The sequence below is a fragment of the Mobula hypostoma genome, chromosome 13 (genome assembly GCF_963921235.1).
Source record: "Mobula hypostoma chromosome 13, sMobHyp1.1, whole genome shotgun sequence".
Lineage (NCBI taxonomy): Eukaryota > Metazoa > Chordata > Chondrichthyes > Myliobatiformes > Myliobatidae > Mobula > Mobula hypostoma.
Genome location: NC_086109.1, coordinates 75,784,700 through 75,801,606, shown reverse-complemented (window position 1 = coordinate 75,801,606; position 16,907 = coordinate 75,784,700). Strand labels below are relative to the sequence as shown.

The following is a 16,907-nucleotide window of genomic DNA, read 5'->3' as shown; positions in this document are numbered from 1 at the left end:
CCTAATCTGTCCAAATCCTCTGCAGACTTCCTGCTTCTTCAACACTATGTACCCCTACACCTATTTTTGTATCATCTGCACACTTGGCCACCGAGTCATCAATTCAGTCTTCCAGGTCATAAACATTTAACATGAAAAGTAGCGGACCTAATACTGACCACTGTGGAACACCACTAGTCACTGGCAGCCAACTAGAAAAGGCCCCCTTCATTCTAAGTCTTTGCATTCTACCAATCAGCCTATCATCTATCCATACTAATATATTTTCTACGGGCTCTTTAACTTGTTAAGCAGCCTCATGTGCAGCACTTTGTCAAATGCTTTCTGAAAATCCAAGTAAACAGCATCCACTGACTCTCCTTTGTCTATCCTACCTGCTATTTCCCCAAAGAATTCCAACAGGTTTGGAAGGAAAGATTTCCCCAGAAAGAAACTATGCTGACTTGGTCCTTCTTTGGGTCGGCAACTTTAAATTCCTCGGTGTTGTTAGTTCAGAGGAACTGTCCCAGGCCCAACATGCAAGTGCAATTATGAAAAAAGCATAGCAGTGCCTATACCTTCTTAGGAGTTTGCAAAGAATCAACATGAATTCCATTGCACCCCGATTAAAGCAACACGAGAGATTGAAGCATCGAAGCGAGAGCAGAGTGGGTCAGCACTGGCTGTCTGTCTTTAGATTGGTTGTTCTGTACTGGAGAGGGGAGAACCTGCTGCTGTGTCCAGGGGTTCAGAGAGTATTGTCCAAGTTTTTTTCTAAGTTTTGGATTTGGACTTTGGACTATAGACTCTATTTTTCAGTCTTATATTTTTTATATTCTGTGTTTTTTCCAACTGATCTTTTTTTTGGGGGAGGGGGGATTTGGGGGGGGTATCGATGTGCCTGTTCCATTTTTGCTCATTTTTGTGTGGAAGGAGGGAATGGGGGGGGGGGGGTTGATGTGCCTGTTCCATTTTTGCTCATTTTTGTGCCGAAGAAGGGATTGGGGGCGGGGGGGGGGTTGATGTGCCTGATCCATTTTTGTGTGGGAGGGGTATTTGGTTAATGATCATGCTGCCTTTCTTTTCCTTTTCTTTCTTAGTTTCATGGCTACCCAGAGAACTGAAGAATTTCAGAATTGTATACTTTAATAATAAATGAACCTTTGACATCCAAACTTTGACAAATATCTATAAATGTGAGTATATTGACTGGCTGCATCACAGCTTGGAATGCAAACACCAATGCCCCTGAACGGAAAATCCTACAAAATGTAGTGGATATGGCTTAGTCCATCACATGTAAAGCTCTCCCCACCACTGAGCACTTCTATATGGAGTGCTGTCGCAGGAGATCAGCATCCATCAATAGGGAGCCCCACCACTCAGGACACGCTCTCTTCTCACTGCTGCATCAGGAAGGTGGCATAGGAGCCTTAAGACTCACACCACCTGGTCCAGGAACGGTTATTGCTCATCAACCATCAGGCTCTTGAACCAAAGGGGATAACTTCACTTGCCCTATCACTGAACTATCCCACAATTGATGGAATCACTTTCAAGGACTCTTCAACTCATGCACTCAATATGTATTATTGCTATTATTTTTCTTTCTTTCAGTACTTGCTCAGTTTGTCGTCTTTTGCACACTGCTGATCCACCCTGTTGGTGCGGTGTTGCATTAATTCTATTATGGATACTGGATTTATTGAGAATTCCAGCAGGAAAATGAATCTCAGGATTGTATATGGTGACATATATGTATTTTGATAACAAATTTACTTTGAACTTTTGGTAGAAGCCAGTGACGATATAAAAGGTGGTGGGAGGTGAATTAATAGCATGCAAGATAAGAGAAAGTAATTTATAAACACTCCCAATTTTAGTATCATAGCAACTAACTAATAAATAGCAATGATATTTGCTGGTATACTGTTGAAAATTAAAGCTACTGTACATGCGTACATATGAAATCTAATTTTGTACTTCTGGTGATACCACAACAGTTTATCAGTTAGATAATTAAAAGAACTAAACAAGAACAATCCTGGGGAGCATTTACAGTTAATATATGATGCAATATGGTATTAAAAACAAGGGGAACTGGAGCTCACCAATTGGATGGAGACGAAAAACAAACTATATCTTAAGTGCTAAAGCAGCAAAGTGTGCTAAGAAAACAAAACTCTGAATTCTAGGACTGAAATCTCCAATCCTGAAGATGCAAGGTGGAGGATGGGGGCGGGGGGGGGTGATGTGACTGAGTGGGTAGAGATCTGGGCACATGCCAAGGGAATTGAAAACAGAATAATACTGAGAAAACCTGAAACTGGAAAGTTAATCAAAGGTTACCTGGCACAGAGAGTTTAAACGGTAACTTTGTGTTGGTAATTTATGAATTGATGGTAACAGGGTGTTCAGTGGTCAGAAGAATTAACTGGTATTTAAAAATGGGGAAAAAACCGTTTACAGACAACAATCATTTTTCATGAAATATTTGTTTTAATCCAAGTAAAATTATTCAGCATACATGGTAACTGAGTTACATAATATGAACATTTTTCAAAAAAAAGCTAACCTAGTAATTTGAAGCAAAGATGTGAGAAAACCACCACCAAAGGTCACATTTAGAAACGTAATTACATACAAAGCCTCAGTCTTTCAATGTCCTCTTGGTGCAATGACATCAGGACAGTAAAAAAGGTCACATTATCAAGAGTTGCAGCCTAAGCTTGTTGCAAAAGCCTTTTTACAAAGAGTCCTAGTTTCTTCATAATAAAGAGATTTATTCCCTTGAGTTGCAATACGGGATATTGTTTCAACCTCACATAAAAAGGGTAACCGAAGTAGCTGCAATCAAATTCCATACAATAGTGGTTTTCAAATGTTTGTTTGACAAAAGTCCCTGAAATTACCAACATAATCCTAAGAGACTCCCTGCAAATATTGATTTACTTCCAAGGATTCTATCCTCTCAAAAGTAATACTAATTATCCATAGGCAAACATTGATTTTCTTTTTAAAAATTCTACAATTACAAAAATAAAATGCTAACATGGTAAACACAACTATAGCCCTTTGAGATTCCCTGCCAATCCTGTAGGATCTCCTTGCAAAGCTCTCAATATGAGGGGCCTCATTTTGAAAACTAGTGTATGTGTCAGGACATTTAGAAGATTACAATCTGCAGATGCGTCAATCTAAAGCTGAAAAATCTAACATGATTTTGACATCAGTAATAGACAATTAAGCAAGAATTTGAGAAGGTGTTGGAAGTCATGATAAATCATATTTAGAAACTACCTCAATCTGCCTTTTGGATTTTCCTTTACATAACTCATTACTTTTTCATTTTCTCCAGAGAATTTTAATAAATACACTTGATAAATACTTCTCCAAAGGAAGGTGAAAACTACAATCCACAAGCTACATATAGTCTAGCCCCCATCCCCAAATACCAACCAATATTCTCAAATGTTTATTGCTTTCTTTTAGTCTTTAGGCTTTGGGGTCCTGCTGATTTGGAAAAGTCCCACTCTCTTTACTGTCTGTCACTGGTAAATCTTACAACAGAATACCAAGATCTATTAGTATTAACAATGTGAAGTGCAAAAACTAATGTAAACATCATTCCAAACATTACACATGGCTTGGAGGTTCCACAGCAAGCACTAATAAATATTTGGATACTTTTGTTCCACAGCTTGGTATTTCAACATATGTCATATGGCAGTAGAAGTAGTACTGATCATGGCACTTTGTGTATTTTCAATGAAATGTCCAACTTACGTTTCCACAGAAAAACTCTTCAATTTTTGCCATTATTTTTAGTAACTACAAAAAATGAGGTGAACAGAGGGGATGTGGAGATGAGATGGTGTACACAATACTTATGAAAGTTGGACTATTAACTGAACAGAATCACAATATTCAGATCATGAAAAACGTTGCGATTCATGGCACTAAATTTTGCTGCAAGACTTTGGAAGGCTTCAATAGATATGCAAATAATAAGCTGCTCATTGTAACAGTGAGCATCAGAAATATAGTATATAGACTAGAGCCATCAAATAAGTTACAGGTGACAAAACACCAGCAACCAGTTTTACTGCATTGCTGTTAACTATAATGTAAATATTGGGGATGATTTCATCACTGTTTTTCCAAAGTGATTCTTATCCAAATCATTAAATTTGCATAATTAGCTATTATTCAATCCCTACTTTTGCAGTCTAGTCCACGAATATAAAACGCACAGATGTAAAGCGTTATGTTTAAACGCTTCCTCATCTACATTATAAACAATATACAGCCAGAACTGGTAAACAGATGATCCATCTCAACTACCGTGTGAAATCAAGATCATCATACAAGCTGTGTTTCAACAAATTTGACACACTCTATACAAGAAACAGCTCAGAAATCTAAATATAGCAAAGACTATGGAACTGACAACACCCTAGCCACCATATTGAAGACCCACAGTACTATGTTCCATTATTGACATCTTAAGTATGACAGTATTTGCTGTTCACAAAAAGCAGGATAAATCCAACATGGCTGATTATCACACAGTCTTCTCAATCATTGTTGACAGCATGATCAAGCAGCACCTACTAATCAATGACCAGCTTGGGTTTCATCAGGTCAATTCTACTCCAATCCTTGCTCCAAAAATGGAATTCCAGAAAGGAGACTGAGTGTCTGATAAAGCTTAAGTCTATGGAAATAGCGGAAGAAATCTTCAAAGAAAGTCAGTGGTAGTTGTTGGAGACAATTATTCCAGCCCAGAATATTACAGCAAGAGTTTCTCAGGGTGGTCTTCTACGGTCAATCATCTTCAGCTGCTTCAAAAAATAATTTTCCTTCCATACTAAGCACAGCAATAGGAAAATTCATGAGGTATGCACAGTTTCAATTTCTTCCGCAACCCTTCAACAAATAAAGCAGTTCATATAGCAAGACCTAGCACTTTGGTGCAACTGGTGTAGCCATTGACCCACAATGCTGCAGACCAGAGTTTAATCCTGATCTCAGATACACTCTGTGCAGAGTTGACACATTCTCCCCATTACCATGTAGATTTCCTTCAACATCCCAAAAACGTGTGGATTAACTGGACGTTGTAAATTGCCCCAAGCATATAATAGGTGAGAGATAGAATCTGGGGGAGTTGATGTGAATGTGTGGGATCAGCAGAAAAGGGTGGTTGAAGGTCAGCGCAGATTCATTTTATTTTGAAATATAAAGACAGCTTTTATTTAGTCATGACCCAAAATTAAGCAACAGCAATTGCAGTAACTTTTCAGATAGTCCACTGGTTAGCTCTTGCCTTGCTGATCTAGCACCAAATGTCAAATCACTTCAGAAATATACATGGGACATGCCCAGATTACAAAATCACAATTTGCATACATCCCAGACATGAATGAGTGTTTGGGACATCAGTGGGATGGATTTTCTCTCTGTTGTAGGGGCTACAGGTATCTTCTGCTGTGCGGGAACTCAGGTTGTGAGTTGGCCTGCGTTTTTATTTAAATTTACTACTGGGCAGCTGATTTCCAACTTGTGAGCTGTCTGGGTTATGAACTGCTCTCAGGAACAAAATCCTGTCATAATCTGGGGAAGAGCTCTAAAGTGATCTGAAAAGCATTGGGAAATCTTAAGTGTGTTGCACAGATGATTTTCTCAAGTTTGGGCACACGGAAGGAAAGAAAAAATTTAGACTGAAGACGCAGACAAGAAATTTTTGGATTGAATCATGACAGTGAAAGACCAGAAAAAGTAGATTTTCTGGGAGGATCTGAGGTGGAATGTTGAATGTGAGGTAGTACTGGTTGTATCGAAAAGGAGCCATAGAGAAGTTTAATAGTACTAAAGGTGGAAACAATCCCTGACAAAATAACATGTTTTGCAGATAGGGAAGTGAGTATGAAGATTGCAGACCATATGAGGGAGTAAGACCACACTGTTTCACTGTCAACAACAAGGAACTAAAAAGTATGACCTTAGTGTTGCTGTACCAAATGTCATTGTAGCTTCTGTAACATGAAAGTTAGTTTAACCTGGCATGATTAACAAAGACAATTATGTACCAGTCGCCAGAATAAATCTCTTATGCCAGAAAGTCAGTTACAAAGTTGATTGTAAATTCGAAAACTGGATAAAATTTGCAGACTCAAAGAACACCAGAAAAAAAACCTTCAACACAATATAATGGAAAGTATCAATAAATTCTTTAATGGTGTATAACTCATTAATTTTCTAGTTAATTGCTGAAATAAAACAGGTACTGAAATTTGTCTGTTGCCTTTACATAGCTTTGTTTCAAAGGCAAGATAGGTTGAGAATGCACTAAATTCACAACTTCAGACAGAAGCCGTGTGAATCCAAAGAGATGTCTGGAAGGTGACTTTTTAGGGGTTTTACTCTTATTTTCATAAACTGTAAACTATGTCCAACCTAAGGCAGACAAACATTAACAAAAGATTTTTTTTGAGGTAATTCAAAGATAAAATACTTCTGAAGCCAGAAATTAAAGAATCTGCTACGTGCAAATGAAACATAACCTAAATCTTTGCTATCCATTGAGCAACTGATATTAATGTGAATCATAATTAATAAATATGCTGAATTCAATCGCATAGAAGAATAAAGTTAGGGAAACTCAACATTTCTGTGTACACTGTTGTGATCCACCCCTTTAAACATCTTACATATGGGGAAATGTAAGAGAAAGCAATGAAAATCTTACATATAAAAGCACTCTTCACAGTACACACCTTTTCTATGCAGCCATAATTTTCCTTTTTGAACAAAGAATGTTTGACTTCTTGAGTAAAGGAAGTTGCCTCTGGCTAATGCTGGGCTGCACTGTCAGTATCTGAGTGCACCAGATGTCTGCAATGGTCAAAACAACATGTTCTGCTGTGGTGCATATTAGCTCCAGCCTATCACTCTGCAATGCACTGCTTCTACAATGAGGCAGACTTCGACTGGCATAGCAACAGCCAAGCGACCTGATTGGCTGACAGCAATACGAAACACACAGTGTCAAACTCTGCTATAGTTTCCTGTCTGTTCAGCAGCAGCCAGTACTTCCCTGCTCACAGCTGCAATCAGACAAATTAAAGTTAAGAGTACAACAGCACCTTATTACATTGGCAACGATAGGGCTGAGTCACATATATTTTCAAACATGAAAATTCATATTCCCAATATAGAAATAATCAACAGAAAAGTTTAATGGGTATGTCACCAGACAAAACTTATTAAATATAATAATTTTAAACAAAGAAAAAGCTTTCTTCTGCCACTTTGCTTGCACTGTTAATCAGCCACCTTCAGAAGCAAAGTGAATGTTTCTTTAAACCAGTCACCAAAGCTAATCAATTATCAACTGATAGAGTGGCACAGTGCTCGACTCAAAAGAAATAACTGACAACTCATTTCCTTTCTTGCACACATGTATGAATCTCTTTTAATATCAATTAAGATGCTTATGTCTCAATAGAATAACCCATCCTCCAATTTCACATACAGGTTCAATTAAAGAAACTAATGAACTTGACAAAACACCTTTAGAAATAAAATGAACCACAAACATTTAGGACCCAAAATGTCTGTGCGATATATTTGTTTGCCATTTTCACAAGAGGCAAAGAAACTATTACTGCTGCAATCTAATCATGGTGCATGTGATGAATGTAAACAAGTCAGTAGAAAGGACCCTGAATTATTCTGAGCTTTACAATACTATGCTTTCAATCTGGAATATCTGTTCAATGCCATTAGATACTACAGGGATTAAAAATCTTCTGTTGCTTGTAAACACAGTATCATGATGAACCATACAGGCAAAAAAACTACTGGTTCAGTCACAGGTCTGTGCCAATTTAGTTGGAGACTATTAAAGTAGTTGCCTCTGGGCTATGGAAGACAAAATATACAACTCAGATTTCCCTTTCATAATTGGTGTATATATGTATAAATGCTTCTGAGACCTGGACCACAAACAGTAGATATCTCAAAGTTCAATGTAAATTTATTATCAGTACTTTGCAAAAGTCTGAGGCACATACACACACACACATATATATATATTAGGGGTGGGTGTGTGTGTGTGTGTGTGTGTGTGTATTTACGCGCGCGCACTCTGCTGCTGCCACAAAAAAAAACAAATTTCATGATATATGTGAGTGATGATAAACCTGATTCTGATATGGGTCTCTATTGTGAACTGAGAGTGGGAAGGGGGCAGGAAGAGGGGAATCATGGTTGGGAAATGGGGAACGGAGAGGGAGGGAACAGAGAGCACCAGAGGGACTTCCTGTAATGATCAATGAATAGATTGTTTGGAATCAAATTACCTTGCCTGGTTTTTCATGGCTAGGTGTGTCTGCACCTGTGCCACACCCCCCCCCCCCACCCCTGGCACTTCTCTGCCACCTGTCCCATCTCCCTCCCATGGTGCTCTACCCTCACCATTCCCAATATTCTTTGCTCCCGCCAGGTTTACAAACTCAGTCTCCCTAAGCCTTTTACACAGTACTGCATATGTCACCATATACAATCCTAAGATTTGTTTTCTTACAGGCATACATATTCAATCCAAGAAATACAATAGAATAATTGAAAGACCGCACCCAACAGGACAAACAACTAAAATGCAAAAGACAACAAACTGTGAATATACAAAAGAATGAATAAATAAATAAACAATAAATAGCTAGAACATGAGATGAAGAGTCCTTGAAAGTCAGTCCATAGGTTGTGGAAACAGTTCAGTAATGGGGTGAGTGAAGTTATCTCCTCTGGTTCAAGAGCCTGAAGGTTCAGTGGTACTAACTGTTCCTGAACCTGGTGGTATGATACCTGAGGTTCCTGTACCCTCTTCCTGATGGCAGCAGTGAGAAGAGAGCATGGCCTGGGTAGAGGGGGTCCTTGATAATGGATGCTGCCTTACTATGCTCCATGTAGATATGCTCAGTGGTAGGGAGGGTTTTACCCGTGAAGGACCGGGCTGTATCCACTAATTTTTGTAGGATTTTGTACGCAAACAACTTTCAGTGTCCTCTCCCAGACCAACGCAGCTCTATTGTGCAGGTCCTGCTATTGAATATATCCAACAGACCTCTGAAATAGACATGATTCCAAGCTGTCACGTAAAGACTACCTCGCAGTGAAAGGGAAAGGTGAAAGAATTTGCTCAAAACCTGAAGAAAAATGGAGCATTCTCTCTGAATCTTGTGATTTCAAAAATCATGCTTGTTCAAAGTGGAGAAGAAACATTTGAAGTAATGTTAGAAACCTCAGGTTAATGCATTAGGAACACACACGGGGCCACCATAAACAGCAGAAGATAGGCACAACTTTGCAAACTATTATCAGTAACCCTGCCCCATATGTAAGCAAGTCTGCAGTCCCATGTTGACTTCCAGTTGCCTCAGAAACTCTCAAATGGGAGTGAACACAAACGGTTTTTGATTATGAGCAACTGCCTGAGAAGAAATGGTGAGTTGGGATTAAATGAAGGCAATGACTTCAAGAAAAATTACTCCATTGTCTTACCTTTATTAGTAATTGTTTTAAGAAAGCTACTTAACTCATTGACATCATTCAAACTCTTTCAGAAGATCACTTACTGCTTTGCACAAAATGCAAGTTCTCCATAGGTTCAGAACACACCACAGTGTTATTGCTATTTGTCCTTGATACTTTTAAGCAAAACCATTTGAACTACATATACAGATTAATTCACAAAGAAGAAAACATGGAAACAACTAACAAGTTAGCAAACAGAAAAATAATGCAAAAATTGATTTCCCAATTGTGAAATTTTCTATTTAACAAAACAAAAGATGTCAGGTTAAAACAAAAGTTATTAAATCAAATGGTTTTATTAAGAATTTTTCCAATTGAAAAGCATGTTTTAAAATCTTTCAGATCAATTAAATAAATCTTAAACCAAAATTGCCTTCTGGAAGAATAGTGCAATTGTGATAGGTACAAGTAAACGGATGAATCCAATTCGATCAACTTAATTTTCAGATGAAAGATCTTGAAGTACCATCCTGACAAAGAAAGTTTTAAGTCATCAGAGATACCACTACAACAGCTGCATAACTGAAGACAGAAAAAAGATGTAGAAATTGTAAGTCATTTTGACTATCAAACAATTAAAACATTAATAAAAAGTTTTCAGAGGACATATTTACTTGATGCAGTTATTTTGTTAAACATAAAATTCAATTAACATTAAATACAATATTTTACATCATGGAATTGCATTTTTTAAGGCCACAAGGTATAGGAGCAGAATTAGGCCACTAGGTTTGTAGAGCCTGCTCCACCATTCCATCATAATTGATTTTTAACTCATAATTCTTAACCTGCTTTCCAATCAAATATTATCCAAATCTTAATGGACAAAGTTATATTACAAGCTTCATGGTAACATTATAGGCATCCGTTAGTCTCGTGAGACCATGGATTTGCACCTTGGAAGGTTTCCAGGGCGCAGGCCTGGGCAAGGTTGCATGGAAGACCGGCAGTTGCCCATGTTGCAAGTCTCCCCTGTCCACGCCACTGATGTTGTCCAAGGGAAGGGCACTAGGGCCGATACAGCTTGGCACCGGTGTCGTTGCAGAGCAATGTGTGGTTAAGTGCCTTGCTCAAGGACACAACACGTTGCCACAGCTGAGGCTTGAACTAGCGACCTTCAGATCACTAGACCGACGCCTCAACCACTTGGCCACGCGCCAACACATGGTAACATTAGGATTGCCCTATTATTGCAAGTAGTGGGGTAAGTGAGGAGCACCCACTATGAAATTCCAATAGAGTTCCAACCTGAAATGTACTTTGGTATGTTTTTAAATATGATTCTACAACAAAATTGAATTGAGTTGAGCAACACACATCAAAGTTGCTGGTGAACGCAGCAGGCCAAGCAGCATCTGTAGGAAGAGGTGCAGTCGACGTTTCAGGCCGAGACCCTTCGTCAGGACTAACTGAAGGAAGAGTGAGTAAGGGATTTGAAAGTTGGAGGGGGAGGGGGAGATCCAAAATGATAGGAGAAGACAGGAGGGGGACAGATAGAGCCAAGAGCTGGACAGGTGATAGGCAAAAGGGGATACGAGAGGATCATGGGACAGGAGGTCCGGGAAGAAAGACAAGGGGGGTGACCCAGAGGATGGGCAAGAGGTATATTCAGAGGGACAGAGGGAGAAAAAGGAGAGTGAGAGAAAGAATGTGTGCATAAAAATGAGTAACAGATGGGGTACGAGGGGGAGGTGGGGCATTAGCGGAAGTTAGAGAAGTCGATGTTCATGCCAGCAGGTTGGAGGCTACCCAGACGGAACATAAGGTGTTGTTCCTCCAACCTGAGTGTAGCTTCATCTTTACAGTAGAGGAGGCCGTGGATAGACATGTCAGAATGGGAATGGGATGTAGAATTAAAATGTGTAGCCACTGGGAGATCCTGCTTTCTCTGGCGGACAGAGCGTAGATGTTCAGCATAGCGGTCTCCCAGTCTGCGTCGGGTCTCGCCAATATATAAAAGGCCACACCGGGAGCACCGGACGCAGTATATCACCCCAGTCGACTCACAGGTGAAGTGTTGCCTCATCTGGAAGGACTGTTTGGGGCCCTGAATGGTGGTAAGGGAGGAAGTGTAAGGGCATGTGTAGCACTTGTTCCGCTTACACAGATAAGTGCCAGGAGGGAGATCAGTGGGGAGGGATGGGGGAGGAACGAATGGACAAGGGAGTTGTGTAGGGAGCGATCCCTGCGGAATGCAGAGAGAGGCGGGGAGGGAAAGATATGCTTAGTGGTGGGATCCCGTTGGAGGTGGCGGAAGTTACGGAGAATAATATGTTGGACCTGGAGGCTGGTGGGGTGGTAGATGAGGACCAGGGGAACCCTATTCCTAGCGGGGTGGCGGGAGGATGGAGTGAGAGCAGATGTACGTGAAATGGGGGAGATGCGTTTAAGAGCAGAGTTGATAGTGGAGGAAAGGAAGCCCCTTACTTTAAAAAAGGAAGACATCTCCCTCGTCCTAGAATGAAAAGCCTCATCCTGAGAGCAAATGCAGCGGAGACGGAGGAATTGCGAGAAGGGGATGGCGTTTTTGCAAGAGACAGGGTGAGAAGAGGAATAGTCCAGATAGCTGTGAGAGTCAGTAGGCTTATAGTAGACATCAGTGGATAAGCTGTCTCCAGAGACAGAGACAGAAAGATCTAGAAAGGGGAGGGAGGTGTCGGAAATGGACCAGGTAAACTTGAGGGCAGGGTGAAAGTTGGAGGCAAAGTTAATAAAGTCAACGAGTTCTGCATGTGTGCAGGAAGCAGCGCCAATGCAGTCGTCGATGCAGCGAAGGAAAAGTGGGGGACAGATACCAGAATAGGCACGGAACATAGATTGTTCCACAAAGCCAACAAAAAGGCAGGCATAGCTAGGACCCATACGGGTGCCCATAGCTACACCTTTAGTTTGGAGGAAGTGGGAGGAGCCAAAGGAGAAATTATTAAGAGTAAGGACTAATTCCGCTAGACGGAGCAGAGTGGTGGTAGAGGGGAACTGATTAGGTCTGGAATCCAAAAAGAAGCGTAGAGCTTTGAGACCTTCCTGATGGGGGATGGAAGTATATAAGGACTGGACATCCATGGTGAAAATAAAGCGGTGGGGGCCAGGGAACTTAAAATCATCGAAAAGTTTAAGAGCGCGAGAAGTGTCACGAACATAGGTCGGAAGGGATTGAACAAGGGGTGATAAAACAGTGTCGAGGTATGCAGAAATGAGTTTGGTGGGGCAGGAGCAAGCTGAGACAATAGGTCGGCCAGGACAGGCAGGTTTGTGGATATGGGTAGCAGGTAGAAACGGGAAGTGCGGGGTGTGGGAACTATAAGGTTGGTAGCAGTGGATGGGAGATCCCCTGAGCGGATAAAGTCGGTGATGGTGTGGGAGACAATGGCCTGGTGCTCCTTAGTGAGGTCACGATCGAGGGGTAAATAAGAGGAGGTATCCGCGAGTTGTCGCTGTGCCTCGGCAAGGTAGAGGTCAGTACGCCAGACTACAACAGCACCCCCCTTATCGGCGGGTTTAATAATAAGGTTAGGATTAGTGCGGAGGGAGTGGAGAGCAGAGCGTTCCGAAGGAGTGAGGTTGGAATGGGGACAAGGTGCGGTGAAGTCGAGACGGTTGATGTCCCGTCGGCAGTTAGCAATAAAGAGATCCAGAGCAGGCAGAAGACCAGAGCGGGGTGTCCATGAAGAAGAGGAGGGTTGAAGACGGGAGAAGGGGTCATCGGTGGGGGTGGAAGAGTAATCAGTTCCCCTCTACCACCACTCTGCTCCGTCTAGCGGAATTAGTCCTTACTCTTAATAATTTCTCCTTTGGCTCCTCCCACTTCCTCCAAACTAAAGGTGTAGCTATGGGCACCCGTATGGGTCCTAGCTATGCCTGCCTTTTTGTTGGCTTTGTGGAACAATCTATGTTCCGTGCCTATTCTGGTATCTGTCCCCCACTTTTCCTTCGCTACATCGACGACCGCATTGGCACTGCTTCCTGCACACATGCAGAACTCGTTGACTTTATTAACTTTGCCTCCAACTTTCACCCTGCCCTCAAGTTTACCTGGTCCATTTCCGACACCTCCCTCCCCTTTCTAGATCTTTCTGTCTCTGTCTCTGGAGACAGCTTATCCACTGATGTCTACTATAAGCCTACTGACTCTCACAGCTATCTGGACTATTCCTCTTCTCACCCTGTCTCTTGCAAAAACGCCATCCCCTTCTCGCAATTCCTCCGTCTCCGCCGCATCTGCTCTCAGGATGAGGCTTTTCATTCTAGGACGAGGGAGATGTCTTCCTTTTCTAAAGAAAGGGGCTTCCTTTCCTCCACTATCAACTCTGCTCTTAAACGCATCTCCCCCATTTCACGTACATCTGCTCTCACTCCATCCTCCCGCCACCCCGCTAGGAATAGGGTTCCCCTGGTCCTCATCTACCACCCCACCAGCCTCCAGGTCCAACATATTATTCTCCGTAACTTCCGCCACCTCCAACGGGATCCCACCACTAAGCATATCTTTCCCTCCCCGCCTCTCTCTGCATTCTGCAGGGATCGCTCCCTACACAACTCCCTTGTCCATTCGTCCCCCCCCATCCCTCCCCACTGATCTCCCTCCTGGCACTTATCTGTGTAAGCGGAACAAGTGCTACACATGCCCTTACACTTCCTCCCTTACCACCATTCAGGGCCCCAAACAGTCCTTCCAGATGAGGCAACACTTCACCTGTGAGTCGACTGGGGTGATATACTGCGTCCGGTGCTCCCGATGTGGCCTTTTATATATTGGCGAGACCCAACGCAGACTGGGAGACCGCTTTGCTGAATATCTACGCTCTGTCCGCCAGAGAAAGCAGGATCTCCCAGTGGCTACACATTTTAATTCTACATCCCATTCCCATTCTGACATGTCTATCCACGGCCTCCTCTACTGTAAAGCTGAAGCCACACTCAGGTTGGAGGAACAACACCTTATATTCCGTCTGGGTAGCCTCCAACCTGCTGGCATGAACATCGACTTCTCTAACTTCCGCTAATGCCCCACCTCCCCCTCGTACCCCATCTGTTACTCATTTTTATGCACACATTCTTTCTCTCACTCTTTTTCTCCCTCTGTCCCTCTGAATATACCTCTTGCCCATCCTCTGGGTCACCCCCCTTGTCTTTCTTCCCGGACCTCCTGTCCCATGATCCTCTCATATCCCCTTTTGCCTATCACCTGTCCAGCTCTTGGCTCTATCTGTCCCCCTCCTGTCTTTTCCTATCATTTTGGATCTCCCCCTCCCCCTCCAACTTTCAAATCCCTTACTCACTCTTCCTTCAGTTAGTCCTGACGAAGGGTCTCGGCCTGAAACGTCGACTGCACCTCTTCCTACAGATGCTGCTTGGCCTGCTGCGTTCACCAGCAACTTTGATGTGTGTTGCTTGAATTTGCAGCATCTGCAGAATTCCTGTTGTTTGAATTGAGTTGACTTTATTTCTACATCCTTCACACACATGAGAAGTAAAAATCTTTACAATATGTCTCCATCTAAATGTGCAATCATAGTAATTTATAATAATTCATAATAAATAGAACAGTCAACGTAACATCAAAACACACTCAAATCAGCATGAGTTAATCAGCCTGAAAGCCTGGTGGAAGAAGCTGTCCCGGAGCATATTGGTCCTGGCTTTCATGTTGCGATACCGTTTCCTGGATGGTAGCAGCTGGAATAGATTGTGGTTGGGGTGACTCAGGTCCCCAATGATCCTTCAGACCCTGTTTGCACACCTGTCTTTGTAAATGTCCTGAATCATGGGAAGTTCACAACTACAGATGCGCTGGGCTGTCCGCACCACTCTCTGCAGAGTTCTGCATTAAGGGAGGTACAGTTTCCATACCAGGCAGTGATACAGCCAGTCAGGATGCTGTCACTTGTGCCCCTTTAGAAAGTTCTTAGGATTTGGGGGCCCATACCAAACTTCCTCAACCGTCTGAGGTGAAAGAGGTGCTGTGCCTTTTTCGCCACACAGCTGGTATGTACAGACCATGTGAGGTTCTCAGTGATGTGGATGCCGAGGAACCTAAAGCTGTTTACCCTCTCAACCTCAGATCCATTGATGTCAATAGGGTTTAGCCCGTCTCCATTCTTCCTGAAATCCACAACCAGCTCCTTTGTTTTTGCGACATTGAGGGAGGGGTTGTTTTCTTGACACCACTGTGTCAGAGAAACGACTTATTCCCTGTAGGCCATCTCGCTATTGTTTGAGTTTAGGCCAATCGATGTAGTGTCATCAGCAAACTGAATTAGCAGATTACAGTTGTGGGTGGTGACACAGTCATGGGTATACAAGGAGTAAAGGAGGGGACTTAGTACACAGCCCTGAGGGGCTCCTGAGTTGAGAGTCAGAGGGGTGGAGTTGAGGGAGCTCACTCTTACCACATGCTGGCAAACTGACAAGAAGTCCAGGATCCAGTTGCACAAGGCAGGATCTAGGCCGAGGTCTCTGAGTTTTCTGATGAGCCTGGATGAAACTATATGGTGTTGAATGCTGAACTGTAGTCCAAGAACAGCATTCTCACATAAGCATCCTTCTTCTTCAGATGTGTAAGCACGGTATGTAGAGCAGTGGCTACTGAATTAGTGAATTATCGATGCTGGCTTAGTACTTCCAATACAGATATTTACTCATTCTAATATAAAAGGCAAAAGAATAGGTTCTTTCAAATATCTCAGCTTTTACCTGGTGCTCTTCATCAACCTTGTTTGATTATGGCTGTGTTTCATACAAGCAAGATCCCAAATTCAGCAACAGGATGAATGACCAGCAAATTCACCCTGATTCTTGTGGTTCAGGAACCCATAACTGCCAGGATACTGTTACAAAAAAATCATCACTCTCAGTCAGCTATGTTGGACAGGAAAGTCGCTCACAAGCTTAGTATCAAACTCTTAAATCGGACATTTTACTCCAATCTGTGCGGTGGGATGAGATTGACAAACAAAAAGAATAAAAAGATGGATGCACTCTTAGCCCTCTTCAAGAAATTGGGGGTAGGGTACTGACATGGATAGAAAATTGATTGGCAGACAGGAAACAAAGAGTAGGGATTAATGGGTCCTTTTCAGAATGGCAGGCAGTGACTAGTGGGGTACCGCAAGGCTCGGTGCTAGGACCACAGCTATTTACTATATACATTAATGATTTAGATGACGAGATTAAAAGTAACATTAGCAAATTTGCAGATGACACAAAGCTGGATGGCAGTGTGAAATGTGAGGAGGATGTTATGAGAATGCAGGGTGACTTGGACAGATTGGGTGAGTGGGCAGATGCAGTTTAATGTGAATAAATGTGAGGTTATCCACTTTGGTGGC

The 16,907-nt window shown here is 42.1% G+C and overlaps 1 protein-coding gene across 3 annotated transcripts in view; it reads right to left on the bottom strand.

Moving 5' to 3' along the window:
• Window positions 1-16,907, bottom strand: part of atosa (atos homolog A) — a 91,008-nt gene that overhangs the window by 60,184 nt on the left and 13,917 nt on the right. The window contains exon 1 of one of the 3 annotated variants that reach the window (XM_063065968.1): window positions 6,759-6,944. The exons of the other annotated variants lie outside the window; for them this stretch is intronic. The gene's annotated coding sequence lies outside the window, so the exon portion shown is untranslated. Of the gene's footprint in view, window positions 1-6,758; window positions 6,945-16,907 lie in introns of those variants that run through there. 3 annotated transcript variants of the gene reach the window in all.